This window comes from Camelina sativa, chromosome 3, assembly GCF_000633955.1.
Source record: "Camelina sativa cultivar DH55 chromosome 3, Cs, whole genome shotgun sequence".
NCBI lineage: Eukaryota > Viridiplantae > Streptophyta > Magnoliopsida > Brassicales > Brassicaceae > Camelina > Camelina sativa.
In genome coordinates this window covers 26,935,359-26,947,283 of record NC_025687.1, presented here as the reverse complement: position 1 = coordinate 26,947,283, position 11,925 = coordinate 26,935,359, and the positions used below count along the sequence as shown (strand labels likewise).

The following is an 11,925-nucleotide window of genomic DNA, read 5'->3' as shown; positions in this document are numbered from 1 at the left end:
TTTAAAATTCAGTCATCAAGGGAGAGATTGAAGATATTATGATGACTGGTTTTATAAGATGCATGGAATTGAAAAGTCAATCATCTAGGGAGAGATTGAAGATGCAGAGTAGACTAGTTCTAATAGGTGCATGAAGTTTTATAAGGTTTAGAACATGTGGTGAAATCTCTACTAAGTGGCTGTAATGGATGAGACATGGATACAGAAATACATCATAGATGTTATAGTGGTGATGCAACAATTTAGACATAGATAGTGGACAAAGCTGATACAAAGGATAAAGTATTACTTGATACATATGTTGCTAGAGCAAAGCTTAAGTAGCGTTTGGTGATCGTGCTGACACAGTGATTGACACAAAATAGAGAAGAAGATAAGGTGTTGAATCAAGGTATTCTCAAGATATGCACAGAAGATGTGTGGTGTTGCCCCATCAATAAGATAAAGAAATCTTTTGATGGTTTATTCATCTAGAAAAGAATGATTCGATATCATAGCAATTGTAATTGCAATCTTGTTCTAGTGGATTTGTTTTGGAGTAGGTCCCAAGGATGTAAGAAAAATCGAAACCCGTTAACAAAACTTGTGAGTCTTATTTACTTTATACACATACAATCTCGAAGTCGATCATACACATACTTGAACATATAGACTTAGCCACAAATATGTGTTTTCATTCTCCACCATCTTCTAGAACCCACAACCCAGATCTTTCGTTCCGAACGGATCAAAATACTGATGTACACCTAATTTACCTTTGTAGTTGAACAAAGTTAGCCGCCGAGTCGAGTAGTTCATGTCTGGTTTTAATTTAATAAAGCCGAATTTCTCAAGCCCAAAATCGAAGCAAACCATACACTTAGAACGGTCACCTCGAAAATAAGTTACGTAATACAAAACACCATTGATGCAGATTCCATCACACATAGAATAATGGGGAAGTACTGGGTCTTGGATCGTCCTCCATAGGCGTTTTTTTCCAGTCTCCAATGTCAAAATCCGATGAGTGTTGGGTGTTCCATAACGTGACCATGTCATACACAACACTTTGAACTGTTTGCTGATCGGATCAAAGCCGAAATAGCTATCTCTAACACCCGTCGCTTTCACTCTGGGTAAAGCTATGGACTCTCTAGTGACGGGGTTAAAGATCACCCGCGTGAGTGTCCCCCGATTCTGAAGGAAGACCAATCCACGGACTACTTGGGGACTGATATCTAATGGAAAATATTTGCGAAAACAGTTTTTATAAGGGGTGGCTACGAGAGAAGAGTTACCATCTGGATTTTGACGTTGAGGCGAAGAGAAGACAAATGCCTTTTCATTAACTCGGACCACTCGGTATTCATTGAATGGGTCTTGCTTAACTGTGACGAGGAAAAGGAGCCGTGGACGAGACACAGATTTAGTCAGGAACAGCTCCGTGAAATCAGGACGACGAAGTATGGATTCCCAGGATTTGGATACGCAACGAAACCTAGCTATAGACTTTGCAGAGACGCTAGAGAATATGTCAATAAGAAGATCAACTGGGATTGGGTCTGAGTATTCTCTTACCGAGTTTGAAGATCGTGAGACCTGCTGCTCCAAATGATTTTTTTTCTTTCTTCATTTTTGACTGCGCTCCCGATGATGATCTTTCATGGCAAATGTTTCAAACCCTATTATTATCTATCTCTTTACAAAGCTTGCGATGAACGAAATTTACCTTTATAATGCTACGTTCCTAGATGGGCTCTCTAGGCCCAATTACTTAATTAATCACCTTATTTTTTTCCCCCTAATTACATAAATTATCTATGACCAATACCAAAAACAGAGTCAAATCATATTTAAATCAAATGACGCAACGCTTTGATTCATTTGTTTATTTATTCCGTTCAGAAATTTCAATTCTTCTGTTCATGTAACAGAGAGTTTAAAGTCATGGATGATATTTTCTTATAGATTACTTCATTGTTAGTGTTAGAATAGATACGTAACTATCCATATCTTCACTTATGTATATCTATATATGGTAGTTAGGATACGATTGTACATCCTATATATATTGTTCTATCAATAATATCACCTCCTCACGGAGATTACATAGTATCTTACATGGTATCAGATTTGCGACCAAAAACTTGCTAACTTTCTTAGGTTTTTGCGCCGCTTATCGATCCTGCTCTCCGCTCTCTTTTCATTCTTCTTTTTTAATCTCTCTTGTTCTCCTCCTTCTTCACCTTCTTTTCCTCTTGTCTCTATCCTCATGGCTACCACGTCTCATTCAAAGAATGACAAGCCTTTCGACATTTCCCAGATCCGTGCCTACGTCCCGATTGTCCTCGACATGGACAAGCTCAACTACGACACTTGGAGAGAGCTCTTCGAGACTCATTGTCTCACTTTTGGCGTCCTCGGTCACCTTGATGGAACCTCAGCCCCGACGTCATCTGATCGTGTTTCGTGGACAGAACACGATGGTCTTGTCAAGATGTGGATCTACGGCACCATCTCCGAATCCATTCTTGACACAGTCCTCAAAACCAAGTGTACTGGACGTGATCTTTGGCTGGTCATTGAAAACCTCTTTCGTGACAACAAAGAGGCTCGGGCATTGCAACTTGACAACGAGTTGTGAAATCTCTCAGTTGGTGATCTCACCATTCATGAGTATTGCAAGAAGCTTAAGTCACTCTCCGATCTCCTTGCTAATGTGGACTCGCCGGTGTCTGAGAAAATTCTTGTTATGCATATACTTAATGGGCTTACTGACAAGTTTGATTCCATCATCAACGTCATCAAGCACAAGACCCCCTTTCCCTCCTTCTCCGTTTCTCATTCCATGCTGATTATGGAGGAAGAACGCCTCAAGAAGACGATCCGCCCAACTCCCGCCAACCCGCACCATCCCTCTGTTCCTGACGTGCTTCTCACGTCTTCTGATCTGCCTCAACGGAACACCAATAACCGTGGCGGTCGAGGTAGAGGACGCGGTGGACGCTACAACAACAACAACAACCACAACCGCGGTGGCCGCTACAACAACAACAACACAAACTCCTGGAACAATCCACCGCCTCCACCACCGTCCTGGCCGTACGACAACACCTATTCATTTCCCTATGGCTACCCACCGCAACTTCCTCCTCATCCAAGTTACTACCATGGACCGTCCTATGTGGCACATCCGCAGCAACAACAAACTCACCATCATCGTTCTGACAGTCTCCTCGGACCACCTCCCCGCAACCATGGTGAAATGCATCTTGCTCAGTCGGTGTCTCATACCCTCTCCGCTGAACAGATCCCGACTGCACTCGCTCACGCTTTCAACAACATGAGTTTGCAGGACCCATATGATCCTACATGGGTCATGGACTCTGGTGCAACCACCCACGTTACACAACAACAAGGTACTCTCCGTCCTATCTTTAATTTGGGTTCTCTTCCTCTGATCAAGGTTGGTAATGGTTCTCTTGCACCAGTCACTACGATGGGTAATGGGAGTATTCCCTCTTCTTCTCGTCCTCTCTCTTTAAACAATGTTCTTGTTTGTCCTTCTATGATCAAAAACTTAATTTATGTTCGCCGATTCGTTATGGATAACAATTGCACCGTTGAATTTGACCCTTTTGGCTTCTCTGTTAAGGATCTTCCAACTCGAACTCCGCTGCTCCGGTGTAACAGCCCTGGTCCTCTGTATTCAGTGACATTACCTGACTGTCATGCTTTGCCTCTTGCTCTCACGACTGGCGCTGTTTGGCACAACCGTTTGGGTCACTTGAATAACAATTCTCTCTGTCGTTTAGCATCATTGTCTCCTTCCATCTCTAATAATACCGGCAATCTCTCTACTTTGTGTCATGCTTGTCAACTTGGCAAACATACACGATTGCCATTTGTTTCTTCTACCTCTATTGTTTCTTCTCCGTTTGACATTGTTCACTCTGCTTTATGGACATCTCCCATTTTGAGTCCTAGTGGAATAAAATATTATTTGCTCTTTCTTGATCACTTCTCACAATTTGTTTGAGTATATCCATTAAAACGAAAGAGTGATGTGTTTAGCAGATATCTTCACTTCACAGCGTATGTCAAGACTCAATTCAGCCGCTCTGTCAAGGCTCTTCAATGCGACAATGGCGGCGAATTCACCAATCGAGCCATGCTGGACTACTTGGCTGCTGAAGGTACCGTCCTCCGTCTATCCTGTCCCCACACCTCTCAGCAAAACGGCAAGGCAGAACGGATGATACGCACCATCAACAACATACTCCGTACGTTACTAGTCCACGAATCATTACCATCACAGTTCTGGGTCGAGGCTCTTCATACGGCTGTATATCTGCTAAACATTTTCCCATCTTCGTCCATTAACAATGAGATTCCATACTCTCGCTTGTTCCACAAACCAGTCTCTTACTCACATCTTCGAGTCTTCGGCTATCTTTGTTTTCCTAATCTTCTTCCTGTCACGACCAACAAACTCGCTCCTCGCTCTACACCTTGTGTCTTCCTTGGGTATCCATATGATCATCGTGGCTATCGATGTCTTGATCTTCACACTCGCAAAATAATTTTCTCTCGACATGTCACGTTTGACGAAATTGTTTTCCCATACTCTGCCATACAACAAACAGTTCATGAGCCAACCACAACATCAACTCCCTCACCACCTCCTCCAATTCCACGGCCCCTCGTTTTTCCATCTCCTCACCCAAATTTACCACCAAACAACCCGGTTACTCCTCCGTTGCCACCTCTGCAGCCAAATGTGCAGCCAAATAACCAACCCCCTTCACATCCCATGGTCACTTGAAGCAAAGCGGGTATCACTAAGCCCATACATCGGCTGAACCTTAATGTTTCGATGATCTCTCCTCTCCCATTTTCCCAAGTACAGGCTGCTAGAGATCCAAATTGGAACCCGGCCATGACCTCCGAGTATAGGGCTCAGATTAAGGCTAGGATGTGGGACCTTGTTCCGCGACCAGTCGCTACTAACATTGTTCGTTGTTTATGGCTTTTCAGACACAAGTATGACGCGAATGGCAATCTGGCTCGCTACAAAGCTCGTCTCGTTGCAAATGGTCGGTCTCAACAGGTTGGTGTGGACTGTGATGAAACCTTCAGCCTCGTGGTCAAGCCCGCAACGATTCGTGTTGTCCTTAGCGTTGCCGTCTCCAAGAACTGGCCCCTGCATCAACTAGACGTAAAGAATTCTTTTCTTAATGGCGACCTTGAAGAGACTGTGTACATGCATCAACCGCCTGGTTTCGTTGATCCAACAAAGCCGAACAATGGTTGCTTGTTACGCAAGTCTCTCTACGGACTCAAGCAGGCTCCGCGTGCCTGGTACCACCGGTTCTCTACGTATGCTAAGAAGATTGGTTTCACGCAAAGCAAATGTGATCAGTCACTCTTCGTCTACTCTCACAATAATGAATTGGCGTATCTCTTGCTATATGTTGATGAAATTATTCTTACGGCTTCCTCCACTCGTCTCCTTCACTCCATAATCACTTCTCTCAGCCATGAATTTGAGATGACAGATCTTGGGCAGCTTCACTTCTTTCTTGGGATTGCCGTTACACGAAATAGCTCCGGTTTGTTCTTGCATCAACGGCAATATGCGACTGAGATACTCGCTCTTGCCTCCATGTCGAACTGCACCTCCTGTCTAACTCCTGTCGATACTAATCCTAAGCTACCTGCGGACGCTGGTCCTCCGGTTTCTGACCCCACCTTATATCGTAGCCTCGCGGCTGCTCTCCAGTACCTCACTTTCACTCGGCCTGACATCGCTTATGCCGTTCAACAAGTGTGTCTCCGCATGCACGATCCTCGCGAAGCACATTTCAATGCCTTGAAGCGCATCTTACGGTACCTCAAGGGCACCATGACTCATGGCCTCCAACTATATCGCTCCTCTGTTAATCGTCTTGTTGCATACTCGGACGCCGATTGGGCTGGCTGCTCTGACAGTCGCCGGTCCACATCCGGTTACTGTGTGTTTCTTGGCGACAACTTGATATCATGGTTGGTTAAACTCCAACAAACTGCTTCCCGGTCTAGTGCGGAGGCCGAATATCGCGGTGTCGCCAATGCTGTTGCTGAGACGTCTTGGCTATGCAACCTTCTCCTTGAGCTCCATCTCCCGCTGACGAAGGCCACCCTGGTCTACTGCGACAACGTTAGTGCTGTCTACCTCTCCGCCAATCCGGTGCAACATCAACGCAGCAAACATATCAGAATTGACATTCACTTCGTGAGGGAACGTGTTGCTCTTGGACAGGTTCGTGTTCTTCATGTCCCATCCGCCTATCAATATGCCGATATCTTCACAAAGGGGTTACCGTCACCGGTTTTCTTTGACTTTCGCTCCAGTCTGAGTGTCCGTCTTCCTCCCGCTCCGACTGCGGGGGAGTGTTAGAATAGATACGTAGTTATCCATATCTTCACTTATGTATATCTCTTGCGTATATCTCCTCTATGGTAGTTAGGATACGATTGTAGTTCTATCAATAACATCACCTTCTCACGGAGATTACATAGTATCTTACAGTTAGTACGCACGATGTAACTATCCCAAATGATTACAAGTAAGCAATTTACCTTTTACCGAGACACTCTTCTTCTGCTGTCCAAAGGCATAATGTATAAATCTTTTACAAGACCCTTGCATTGTTGAAAGGATATATAAATTAAATTGAATACCAAACCACAAAGACAATGAACAAAGCGCACAAGAGAGAGAGAGTTTTTTTTTTTCATCTGCTACAATTAGTGCTCATTAGTGGTCATAATTGAATTGGTAAACTCTATGGTTTCGTGTAGAACAAAGGCAGATACTACGTTTGGTTGGATTCTGAGAGTTGACTTCCACCGAGTTTTTCAGCTTATTTTACAACGCTACACACACGATATGCTCTTTAATTTTAGTACCCATGATGAACATATTGGTTCCGACATTGATTAATATGATTTCAAAACCTTAAAATAAAAAGTCTTGATGGGGAAGAAATATGGTTAATAATGGATGGCTTGCAGGGTTTTGACACACAAACGACACTTAGCTAATATATATAGACTATATTGATGAGTTGGGAGTTAACTTAGAAGATATATTTGTGGTGTAAAATAGAATTATATTAGCTCGTCGATCTGTTTAAGAATATAATAGAATTACATTAGCTGATCTGTCTCTAAAGAGGGGAACAATATTTTTAAGAGCTGAACTTACAAAAACTTTATATTTTCTACATAGTCCAGAAAGATGTGAACAAAAGGACAACCATACATTTTAAACCCCTCAATATTGATTCTTGTATAAGTGTTCCGCTCGATATTGTAGTACAAAAATGCAGAAAAGGTTTGATAGACAGCCTGCGTAGGGCGAAAACACGATCTCACCCGTACTAGTCATTCCAGCAATCCTTTTCTTGTAGAGTAGATTTCCCAAGGAAGGTGGCAGGACGCATATACGTATGGACCATTTATGTTTTCCAGCATCTTCTAGAACCCAAAACACAAGCCGTCCGTTTTCAAAGAAATCTATATACTCATGTGCACCTACTTTACCTTTGCAGTTGAACAGAGTCCAATCATGACATTGACCATGAATAAACATGCCATCATCTGCGTTAATTAAGCTGAATTTCTCAAACCTAATGTCGAAGCAAACTATTTTAGAATAAGAAGCTAGGTAATACAAAACACCATTTATGCGTATTCCATCATCAATACAATAAGAGTACTCTATGGGATAATGGGCAAGTACTGGGTCTTGGATCGTCCTCCATAAACGTTTCCCAGTCTCCAGTGTCAAAATCCGATGAGTTAGGGGTTCCATAACGTGACCAAGTCATACACAACACATTGAAACGTTTGCTGATCGGATCGAATCCAAAATAGCTGTTTCTAACACCCGTTGCTTTCACTTTGGGTAAGGTTATGGACTCTCCAGTGACGAGGTTATAAATCATCCGCGTTTTTCTTCCATAGTTCTGTAGGAATACCAATCCACGGACTACTTGGGGACTCATTGCATTGATACCAGATGGAAGATATTTGGGAAAACACTTATGAGGGGTGGCTACAAGAGAAGAGTTATGATTGGGATCAGGATGAGGCGAAGAGAAGACAAATGACTCTCCATTATCTGTGAAGAAGAAAAGGACTCGTCGACGACCTACAGTCAGGTACAGCTCCGTGAAATCAGGACGGTTAAGTAGGGATTTCCAGAATTTGGATACGCAATGAAACCTAGCTAAATACTTCCCCGGGACTCTCGAAAGTAGGCATGACCAAAATTAAACCGTAACCAGACCGTATCCTAACCGTAACCAGACCGTAACCGTATAAAATGGTTTAAAACCGTAACCGTTAACCATAAATATATGGTTAAATTATATTAATTATAACTGTTAATTAACCGTAACCATATCAAAACCGTTGGTTAACCGCATAGTTAAACCGTAATTTGTTAACCGTAACTGTTTCAAAAACATAATAAAATATACTAATAATTATTTATTTAATATGAATCATATGATATGAAAAAATATGAGTATACTAAAAGAATATATTAATAATATCAATTATATTATATCATCAAATAATATCAACTGTATCATATTATCAAATAACTGTAACCGTATATAACCGTAACCGCTTCAACTGAAACCGTATTTAACCGTAACTAGGGGTGGGCAAAATACCCGCACCCGATACCCGAACCCGAACCCGTACCCGAAGTAAGCAATTCGGTCGGGTATAAATCATCCAAACTATCTGATCGGTGTTCATGTTAAACAAAACGGGTATCCGAACCCGATCGGGTATACCCGAACACCCGATTAAACACCCGAAAGCATCCATAAGATCATAACATTCCCGATTTCTTGTTTCTCTTGATTCTCGACTTGCCATATCCCGATTTCTGTGATATTCAAACCAACCAGAAAATCCCCCAATTTAACAAACTGGAAACCCTAAAAGAATCATTCTCATCGTTCTGCAACTCTCCTCCATATGAGATCTTAAAGCAAATCAGGTAAATCACCTTCTTCTTCGTCGATTTTATCAAATAACTTAACACAGAAACTAACAATATGAATTTAATTTAAGCTATTTGAATTCTTTATTACGAGTGTTGTGTTGTAGTCTAGTATCAATTATATTTAAATTCATGCTTGTGTGTGTGTCTATGTTTTTTTGCTTGATAGATTCATCATCAACTCCACGAGAATTAATTTAAAGTGTTGGAGTGGGTTTCTTCCATTTCATTGCTTGTGTGTATGAGTGTGTATGTGTTTCTTTTGTACTTTATTTATTTTTGGCCTCAATTCTGAATTTGTTTTAGTAGTGGAGTCAACGAACAGTTAATTAGTCTGAGTTATAATAATTAGAAGCATGATTAAAACTGGATACACATTATGCTTTTGTTTAAGAATTCTGATTTAGTATGTTTTTTTATTTCTAGATGGATTCATCATCATCTCCGAACCAAGATGCTAGAGATAATGAAGAACATGAACAAGAAGAAGAGGAAATGACTCCAGCTCAGGATCGAAGGGGCAAAAGGAAACATACACAAGAAAATGGAGCTACTTCTGAACAACCTAAAGAAAAGAAGATAATCCCCCCAAGGTCAAATGTATGGGATCATTTCACAAGAAAACAAGACCGTGACAAGTGTGTTTGTCACTATTGCAAGAAAGAATACTCATGTCCATCAAAGTCAGGGACTAAAAACCTGTGGAATCATCTTCATATCTGTAAGTCATACAAGGCATGGCAAGAAAAAGAAGATAAGGCTCAGCAAGTTATTAATATGCAAGGGAATTTTCAGAGTGGAAAAGTGTCTGAGAAGATTTTCAGAGAAGCATCAAATGAGATGCTTGTGATAGGAGAGTTGCCATTGGCTTTCATTGAAAGCATGGCTTGGAAACACTTTTGTGACAAGGTAATCAATTTTTTTTTAATCATTTTTTTTATCTACTTATTTTTTTTGTATCTTACTTAATAGAAGTATGTTTCTCTATGTATATCATCAATGTAAACTTGTACAAACCTCACTCAAGAAGAACAGCAACAAGAGACATTGATCACATTTATGTTGATAGGAAGGCTACTATGAAACAATGGTTCCTAACTAACAAGCAAAGAGTCTCACTTACAACAGATATTTGGAAGTGTGAGATCACTGGTAATGTTTATTTTAATCAGTAGTTTGTTTCGTTTTTTTTAGACTTGTTTATTGTGTTATTTGGCTGAATCTTTCTTTCTCTTTTTAGGTTCAAGTTATATGGTTATAACAGCACATTACATTGATGCTCACTGGCGGTTAAAGAAGCTGATCATAGGGTTCAAATATGTCACAGATCATAAAGGTATTACCATTGCTAAAGTCCTTCTTGAATGCTTAGCTGACTGGGGAATAGAGAAGGTATTTTGTGTCACTGTGGACAATGCAACAGCTAATAGTAATGCATTGTCAACGTTTGAATCCAGCTTCTCTTTGATATCTGATGATTCTTTAGTGATGAAAGGGGATTTTTTACATATGAGATGTGCTGGTCATATTATTAATTTGATTGTGAGGGACGGATTGGATAAAATAGATGATAGTGTGGCTGCAATCCGTAATGCTATATTATATTTTAGATCAGGAGGCAGAAGGCAAGATGCATTTGATCTTAAGGTAGAATCTAGTAGGATGACAAGGGGCTGTTTGCCATTAGATGTAACAACTAGATGGAATTCCACATATTTGATGTTGTCAAGGGCAGTTAAGTACAAGGAAGCTTTTGATAAGATGGAGCTTGAAGACAAACTGTACAATGATCATTTCATGGAGGTTATAGGTGGTAAAAAACGGATTGGACCTCCTTCAATGGCTGATTGGCGTGCAGTTCAAAGTCTAAATAAGTTCCAAACATTTTTTACGATTCCACATTGGTAGTCTCAGCTTCTACAACTCTGAATGCACACAAGTGTTATGGTGAGATAGTGAACATAGCATCAGAGCTTCAATTGCTTTGTAACAACTCTGATAGTGATCTGAGGGTGAAAGCTCAAGAAATGTTTAAGAAATTTGATAAGTATTGGGATGGCTTGAAGAACATCAACAAGATGTTGGTAATAGTTACTGTCTTTGATCCAAGAAAGAAGATGCAGTTTGCGAAAATGTGTTTTGATGAGTTGTATGGAGAAGACTCTACACAGTCTAAGGGGTTGTATGAGTCAGTTCTTACCATTCTAGAGAGTATGTTCAAAGAGTATAGCGAAAGATATGGTAAAAAGGAAAATGTCCAATCATCTCAGTCTACTCAAGATTTCCAAGCAAATAGAATGGATGGCGTTGATAATGATCTTGGTTACCGTAGGCATAAGGTTGAGCATCGGTACAATACTTTGCTAAAAGAGATTGGTGTTAGAGACAAAAATGAGTTGGATTCATATCTCAAATACAAAGTAGAGAACCCTGAAGTGATGCTTGGAATGGAGTACGATGTACTCTCTTGGTGGAAAATAAACAGTTGCAAGTATCCCATTTTGTCAGAGATGGCTAGAGATTTATTTGCTATGCAAGTGTCTTCTGTTGCATCTGAGAGCGCTTTTAGCACTAGTAGGAGGATAATAAACCCATATAGGAGTTGTCTAACTCACTATATGGTTGAGGTTTTGATGTGTACAGAACAATGGATGAAACAAGATATTAAAATTGAATCAAAAGTGCTTACCAATGCACAAATACTTGATGAATTCGAATATGAAGATCAACTTGAGAAAGGTGTGTATCTTTGTTCTTTAATTTTTTTTCCTTCTATTTTACTTAATATTTACAATCTGTGTTTATTCATTATATTTTCAGATTTTGCAACCCTGACCATGACATCACAAGAAAAGTAAGACAGTTTGCAAGTTCTCTAATCT

The 11,925-nt window shown here is 40.6% G+C and overlaps 1 pseudogene; it reads right to left on the bottom strand.

The window, feature by feature from the left end:
* Positions 7,225-9,421, bottom strand: LOC109130930 (annotated as a pseudogene).